Source organism: Frankliniella occidentalis, unplaced genomic scaffold, assembly GCF_000697945.3.
Source record: "Frankliniella occidentalis isolate FOCC.00 unplaced genomic scaffold, Focc_3.1 Scaffold14, whole genome shotgun sequence".
Classification (NCBI taxonomy): Eukaryota; Metazoa; Arthropoda; class Insecta; order Thysanoptera; family Thripidae; genus Frankliniella; species Frankliniella occidentalis.
This window is the reverse complement of record NW_026267144.1, coordinates 2,450,137-2,457,670: the sequence shown is the minus strand read 5'-3', so window position 1 is coordinate 2,457,670 and position 7,534 is coordinate 2,450,137. Positions and strand designations below refer to the sequence as shown.

At 55.7% G+C, this 7,534-nt stretch overlaps 1 protein-coding gene across 1 annotated transcript in view; it reads left to right on the top strand.

Annotated features, from left to right (window-relative positions):
* The window catches only part of LOC127748808 (uncharacterized), a 14,345-nt gene that overhangs the window by 5,495 nt on the left and 1,316 nt on the right, over positions 1 to 7,534 (top strand). The window lies entirely within an intron of this gene.

Here is a 7,534-nt window from a genome sequence, read left to right as displayed (position 1 = left end):
TTTTTCCGTTTTTTTCTTGGTTAAGTAATATTAAAATTTTGAGTAAAATTTTTGGCCCATAAAATCCCTATTCGTGATGACGCTACTGCGGTGGTGACTGTCTCGACGCGGCCGCCGCGGCGGGCTGGTAGTGGCCCCTTTGGTGCGGGCGGGGCGGTACGCAGAACTGGAGCTGGAGTCCCGGCGCCCGCCACATCACCTGCCCGAGCTGCCGCGCTGCCCGGGCACCTGCTGCGGCCGGGTCATCACGCCAGCCTAGCCTCGCCTAGCCTCGCCTAGACTCGGCTGGCACAGCCTAACCTAGATTCCAAAGGCCTGCTACTGCATCGCTTTGTTTCCCGTCGTGCCAGCCGGTCGAGCCGGCATGCAACGCAACTCACACGCGCGCGCACACACACACACACACGCACGTCAACTTTGGCCTCAAATTCACACTCCACCTAGCTCAAGAAGAAGTGTTGAGATCGGAGAGACAGACTAAGGCAGACAGACAGACGGACGGACGGACGGACGGACTGACGGACGGACGGACAGAGAAGAAACTGTGGTCCTGACGACATCAGCAAAGCTGTGCGCGAAAATGTTGCCGATTTCATTCTTTTTTATCTCTCCCTCTCCCATTCCGCTACGCGCGACGTCATTTTTGTTGTTGTTGTTGCTGTTGTTGTTGTTGTTGTTGTTGGTAGCGTGAGAAGGGCTGTGCGATACACAGATTTTGATATCGCGATACGATATCAGGCAGGTATCGAGCATCGCCTCGATACATCGAGGCTCGATATTATCGACGTATCGAGGCGTATCGATGGTATCGAAGCACGATATCGGGGTATATCGTGCCTTCGATACTTTAAAATACCCACGATACAGCACGATATCGAGGTATATCGTGCCTTCGATACGCCGACATACCCACGATACGCCTCGATACCATCGATATTATCGAGCCTCGATGTCGATATGTCGATATCGGAAGCATATCGAAGCCCTCGATATCAACATGATATCGTATCGATATCGAAATATCGAGATATCGCACAGCGTGAGAGGCGCCGCCACAGCAGCTAGGATAGCAGAGAAGGGGCGGGAAAAGGAGGGAGAGTGAAGGAGAGCGGACTGCAATGTTGCTCGAGTATTAAACGTTCCCCGCTGTTGCGACAGCAGCAGTTTACCGCGGACGCAGATGGCGTGCCGTTGTCCGCTTCGAACCGTAATGTTATAAAATGTAGGGCCTTTAGGGAGCTAGTCATTGATTTCCCGGAATGAGTCGTCGCAGTGCCGGTCGATGCCGCGTGGGACTTCCCTCCGGGCCCGCCTAGGCCCCCGGCTAGCCCGGGCGCTGCGGGACGGCGGCGAGGACAAGCGTAGCGCGGACACTGCCCTCCCGGGCCATCTCCTCCTCCTCCTTGGTACACTGTGAAAAATATCCTCGTAAATTTACGACGTTTGTTGTAATTTAGATTAACAAAATATGTCGTAAATTTACGACAGCCCATTCTTGCCCCTGTCGGTCAATTCCAAGTCGATAGGGAGTGCTTGTAAATTTACAATTTCAAATTGTAATTTTACGACTTTTATCATGGAAAATTTTTCCGTAACCCTTACGAGCATTTTTTTTACAGTGATATTGACGATGTCGAGGGGCTTTCCGCTCCCAGCTCCGGGCTATGCGCCCTCAGAGCGGTGAGGACAGCCGGGCAGGCGCGGCGGAGACGAGGGCGGAGACGACCGACCCCGCTGTGCACTTTCTGCTTGTTTTAGGCCTTTCGCAGAAGCATCATTATTTGATGCCGTGCTCGCGCCCCGGTCTCGTGCTTCGTGTCGAGGAGCTGTGCCGGCCCCGCCCCCCATCCGGCCGGGGAAGACCTCCTCCCCCTCTCCACCCCGCCGCAGCCTACCCCGCCCCGCCCCACGCCGCTCTACCCCGCCCGGACGAGCACGAGGGCAGCAGGTCAGCTCGCTTTTAAAGGGGTCGGCGGCTTGGAGAACTTATTGATCCTATCGTATTTTTTGTCGATGCCTGTTTTTTCTCCCCCCCCCTTTTTTTTGTTGTCGGCCTAATTTGAGGGGGGGCCTTGTGGGGCTTGTCGCGTGCGTAGGCAGCGCAGTAGGTAACATTATCATGTCGATATCATTCAATGTTGAAGCGGCAATCTGAGCCAACGAGGAGCACCGGCCGCCCGTGCATCCTGGATCAGGCGTTCTGTCTACAGTATATGAACCGACCGAACGAGCCTCTAGCTGCTGCTCCGCAGTCCATAGAGCTGAAGGTGTCTCATATCTCCGGCAGAGCCGCTTCGTTCAGCTTCGCCTCGCGCTCACTGACTGTGCCGCTCTGCCCCGGCAGGGCCCGGCTGGGTGCCGTGCTTAGCCGGCCGGCAGGAATCATGAAGTGGAGGGGAGGGAAGGTGGGAAGGTGTCACGCTCGCTTGCCTTGACTTTGTCTCTGGGCCAATGGCCCCCGCCACGCCCCTCCCCTACCCCTCTCTAACGGGAGGCGTCACCATACTCCGCCGCCCCTAGTGCCCGATAGTCCCACAGTGCTATGGTGCCCGCCCCGCCCCGCCCCGCCCCGGATGTTAATGACAGGGTGTTCCACTACAGTTAAGAGAGCGCTGCGGGCCGGGCCGGCCGAACTGTATCCGGCATTTCGGGCACGTGGGCATGCAGCCCAATTGTATATAGTGGTGTCCGTTGTCCGGTAGGGCAGTCAGTTCAATGTGGTGCCCCTTACTTGCGCACGCAGGGGTTCTTTGATCCGAAAATTTTCCGGAAAAAGTATAATCTTTTGCATTAAAGAAAATTGGAGATACATTTGAATATTTCCAGAAAAAAATGGGAACAATGAAACTTCTAAGAAAAAAGAAAGTTGAGATATTTAAAAAGAAAAAAAATCTTTCTGTGAAATCCGCTTTTTTGAAAAATTAAAATCCCTATACGCGCTCGTGCTGGCCGTAGCGAGAGTAAAAGAGAGGGAGAGGGAAGGGGGCGAGGGGCACGACGAGGGCACGGTCGCACGCGCTGGCCGCCACGCCAGGTGCCCAGCAGGTGACAAATCAATCAATGCGCCGGTGCCTTATCACCTGTCGCTGCTGTCGCCTATGACGTCGCGCGTGACAGACGGCGGCGTTATGGAGAGGGTCATGGTGTCGGACCAGCATGGGCGAGCAGCGGCGAGCAGCCCTGCCTGCAGCGAGTGCAGGTTGCGTGCTCGGCTAATGGGCCGTGAGCCGGAGCAGCGGTCGTGTCGTCGGGCTCATTGTTTTATGTATGCGATGTTCTGCGCGGGGAGGGAGGGAGAGGGGAACGAGGAGGAGGGGTCGGGTGTCCTCTCTAGCCTGGCGTAGGACAGCGAGGTGGATGTCAAAAACTTTACTTTGGCCAACAGGAAATACGGCTGAAAGATGACACAGCGGCATGAAACAATCCTCGGCTTGATAGCAGAGAATAATTTCGCTTGCTGCTTTTCAGAGAATTCCCGCTCATTTCCTTCAGGTGACCGTGCGACCAGGCCGCTTGTGCTCTTACTTGGGAATTATTAGAAAATTGATCGGATGAGAGCCCGCGACAGCCCCCGAGCGAGGCTCCCGCCGCCGCTCGCTCGTCTCACAAGTCATTTCCTCTGCGACCCGACGCCGCCGCCCGCGCGGCCCCAACCCCCCGCCCCCGCTGCTCCCCGCTCTCCTTCCCCACCGCTCACCCCTTCCCTTCCACTGCAATGCGGACGCAATTATTTTCGGAGCGTTTTGCCTTTTGTCGTGCCAAATCCGTTGCACTGCCTCGCATGATACGAAGATTGCTTCGCGTTTCTCAATTTTTATTGCGTTTCTCTTTTTCCCGTCTCATGTTTCATATAATTTTGGCGGCAGCTGCTGCAGTTTTAAGTCTAATGACTTCCATAGGGGTCCTTTCCATTTTCACGGTAAAAACGGGTCCTTGATGTTTAAGGGCCAAGACACCGATTCAATGACGCCCCACGTGTTTTTCCCTAACCTCAAATCAGTGTCTCGGTCCTTGAACATTTAAATGAGCTGTGTTTACCGAGTTCCGCCGAGTTCCCCTCAAAAATTATCATAAACTTGGTGCCTGGCTAAAGTCGGTGAATTATGAGCTCCTCCCACACTGCAATTAAGGCTGTCTCAAATATATGCGCCAAAAGGCGTATGCTACAGGATCCAGAGCGATATTTTGCGTATTGATTCTAGACATCTTTGACAGAACCGACCGAGTAGGCAACCCGATCCGATGACTGACTACGACCATCTATACGACGCAAAACTTCCAGAGGTCGTCAAATGGGCCGCGCGGCCCCGCGTGCGGCAATCGCACCCCAAACCCTCGAATATATGTATGTAGGCGGGTTGTTGTAACGTAACACATTCTAAGCGGTACCTATACGATAGTTTACCTCGGTTTCCCATTACCGGAACGGTGCAAACATTTTGGCGTAGACTTCTACTTGAATACCCCCTCTGGGGTCCCGCGCAGATGGACGGGGTAATGTGTGAGGGGAGGGATTTGATGGCGGCCCTGATCCCTCTCGGCGCGCGGAGCTCCGACACCGCCCCATTACAGCGGGGCATTCGACGGGCCAATCGGGGGGAGAGAGTCGTCATTGAAAGTCTTGCCTGGCAGCCCTGGAATCCTCTGGATCAGCTTCACTGCCGGGCCCGACGGCAGCCACGGCCGTAACCCGCCGAGCGAGTCCCGCACCCCGCTCTGCTACTGCTGTGCGCACACCCCCGCCCTGTACGGCAAATGATATATAACAAGAGAAACAAAAAGATTTTAATTGCCTTTGGTGCAATATGAAAAGGAAACTCAATAAAAACGCCCGCACATGGGCGCTCTCGTACGCGTCTGTTAAATTTGCCGCTTTTATTTTTGTTACGTTTTCCCCCACTTTTTTTTACAGGACGACGGCTTCGAATTGGAGCTCTCTTTGTGCCTTTCACTGACAGATGGGGGTGAAGGGGGAGAGATATGGGGCTATACCGAGGGGATAAACCCCTTTTTTTTTCATTTCAGATATGAAACGAAAGATATCGTGTCGTATGACGATCGACTTTCATTCGCATTTCGACAAAGAAATCATCCCACGTACGCACTCTGCGGGAGCCAGGGCAGGGAGGTTTGCGTTTGTGTTGCTCTGCACTGTAGGGGCTTAAAGGCCAGGACGAGAGCCAGACGGTCGGGTGAAGGTTTCCTGCTCAGGTACTGAGGTTTCGGTCGGGTGAACGGCGTTCGGCTCCGTTCTCCTTTCATAGATGGGGGCGGGGCGGGGCGACGCATTCGGGGTGCGCTTTATTGCGCCGTCAAAGGGGACACCGCCTCGCACCCTGCTCGCACTGCGTCGTTGGGCCGCGCTACCGCGCGACGCCGCGCCACGCCACGCCCCGGGGGATCGCGATCGCGGCCGCCAGGTATTTCTGCACTATGATAGGCCGGCGGGCAAGGGCGTGGTGGCGTGGTAGGGGTGGGCGGGCATGGGCGTGGTGGGGCGGGGGATGGTGGGCGGGCAAGGGCGTGGTGGGGCGGGCGCGACGCGGTGGGGCGTGTGGCGGGACGCGTTTGGCGGGCTGGTCCACTGTCCTCGCGATCGCGGGTCAACACATCACATCACACTTCGCGCACCGGGGCGCGACGCGGGTGGGCCGCGGCCTTGGCACTGGTCGCACTGCTCACCCCTCACCGCTCGCTCTCACTCGCAGATATATCGGCCGTTATACTTGTCGGCGCGTCGGGTCTTGCAATATACACCCCCCACCCCTCTTTCTCACTCTCCCGCTCGCTTTCTTCCTCTTTTACTGTCAGGCAAGAACTTTTCCTTTTCCTCTTTCCCGTGCCGCTCCTTATAAACTCTAAACCACTCAGAGTTGTGGCTCATTTCTGTTAAATCCCACCGAGGCAGATTAGGATAAAATTTCATCGACAGCCCGGGTGCCATTTATTTGTTGCATTTGTTGTGGGGAGCACATAGCACCGTTGTGAGGCACGTGGCAAGGCCAGAGGGGCTGGGGGCTCGGCTCATCGTGGGCTGTCGGAGCGCGAGGGGCGCCTGGATGCCTTCTAGTCGACACGACGAGTTCCTGGCTCGGCTCACATCGTCGCGGCGGTGGGCCCCCCCGGCCCCGTGGCTCGGCCGGGCTCGGATCTTGCTCGACTCGGCTCGGCTGACGGGCTCAAGGGATTCAGGGACTTACTTGATCCATCTGCCCGTGCCGAGCCAGGCCAGACAGGCCGTGGGCGAGGACCAAGCCTGGGCCACGAAATGGGATGGAAAGGGAAAAGGGCAGGGGGGAGGGGGAGGGGAGTCTCGGTCAGCAGCACAGTGACAAAGAGTCCATTCTAATGTCCCTTATTGGAACTCCACGTGTGTGTGTGAGCGCGCGCGCGCGATCCGAGACCCTCCCTAAGCAAGTTTGTCAAACCCATAGTCTTCTGACGCACAACGGCGTCACGGCCAGCGCAGGGCAGAACCCCGAACATGTTCAGCACAGTTTCTAAAGCTACTTTCGAATAAACAGAAGTGTGTGACGTAGCGCCGCTGGGCGCGCTCCGGTTCTCTTTGCCGAGCTGTGGGGGTGAGGGAGAGAGAGAAAGAGGGTGAGGAAGATCGAGGGAGCGAGCGAGCGAGCGAGGGAGGGAGGGGGAGAAAGGAGTGTTTTTTCCTTTTTTGAAGTGATTTAAACACTTCCTAAAGCCTAAAAAGATTTGAACCAAGTAGATGTAATGCTAAAAATCGCCAAATTCGCAGTTTTTTTCGATTCGTATAATGGCGATTTGTTTAGTTTTTGAAGAGGAATATGAAAAAAAAAAAAAATATGCCGGACAAGCTCGTCAATTTGCCTTCCTCCCGGGGGCCAAGAGGTGCGTTTTTCAGGCCCCAGCCCAGAGTGTCTATTTTTTCAGTTTGTAGAACGCTAGTGTGGCCCGAGGCCTATCTTTTGGGCTGGCTTAATTGCCTACATGTGTGAAGAATCCTAAACGATGAAATCCGGCCTTGGGGGGCAGTTTGCCTACTCCCCAGGAGGAGCACATGTATAGTGATAGTCACTCGAAGAAAATCGGGTTGTTGTTGTTTTTTACCATCCTGGGGCACCACTTGATTTTTCAGATTTTTATCTGATTTTCCTAGGTTTTTCTTGATTTATTCTTATCTGTTTTGTTTTTGGAGGGTGGACACTGATTTTTTTTTTTTATTGAAGTCCTCGGCTCGGGGACAAACGCAACGTGGCAGGTCGGCGGTGCGGCCGGCCGGTCACGGGGCTGGGCTGGCTGGCCCTATTATCAAACCTTTGTCGATTCGGCCGCTACAAAAGGCAGGCGGGTGGCCTTTGACATGGGAAACACATCAGCGGCGCCCGGCCCGGCCCGCAGGGCCCCGGCCTGGCGGCGCGTGTCGGCGCTCGAGTCTCGCGCGCCTGCGCCCCACGCGCCCTCGGCCGACCCTCGACATGGCCAACCAACGAGCTGTCCAACACGCGGCAGTGACGGCGCTGGTAGATGGTTGTCCAGGTGTCCGTGGGTAGGGGGG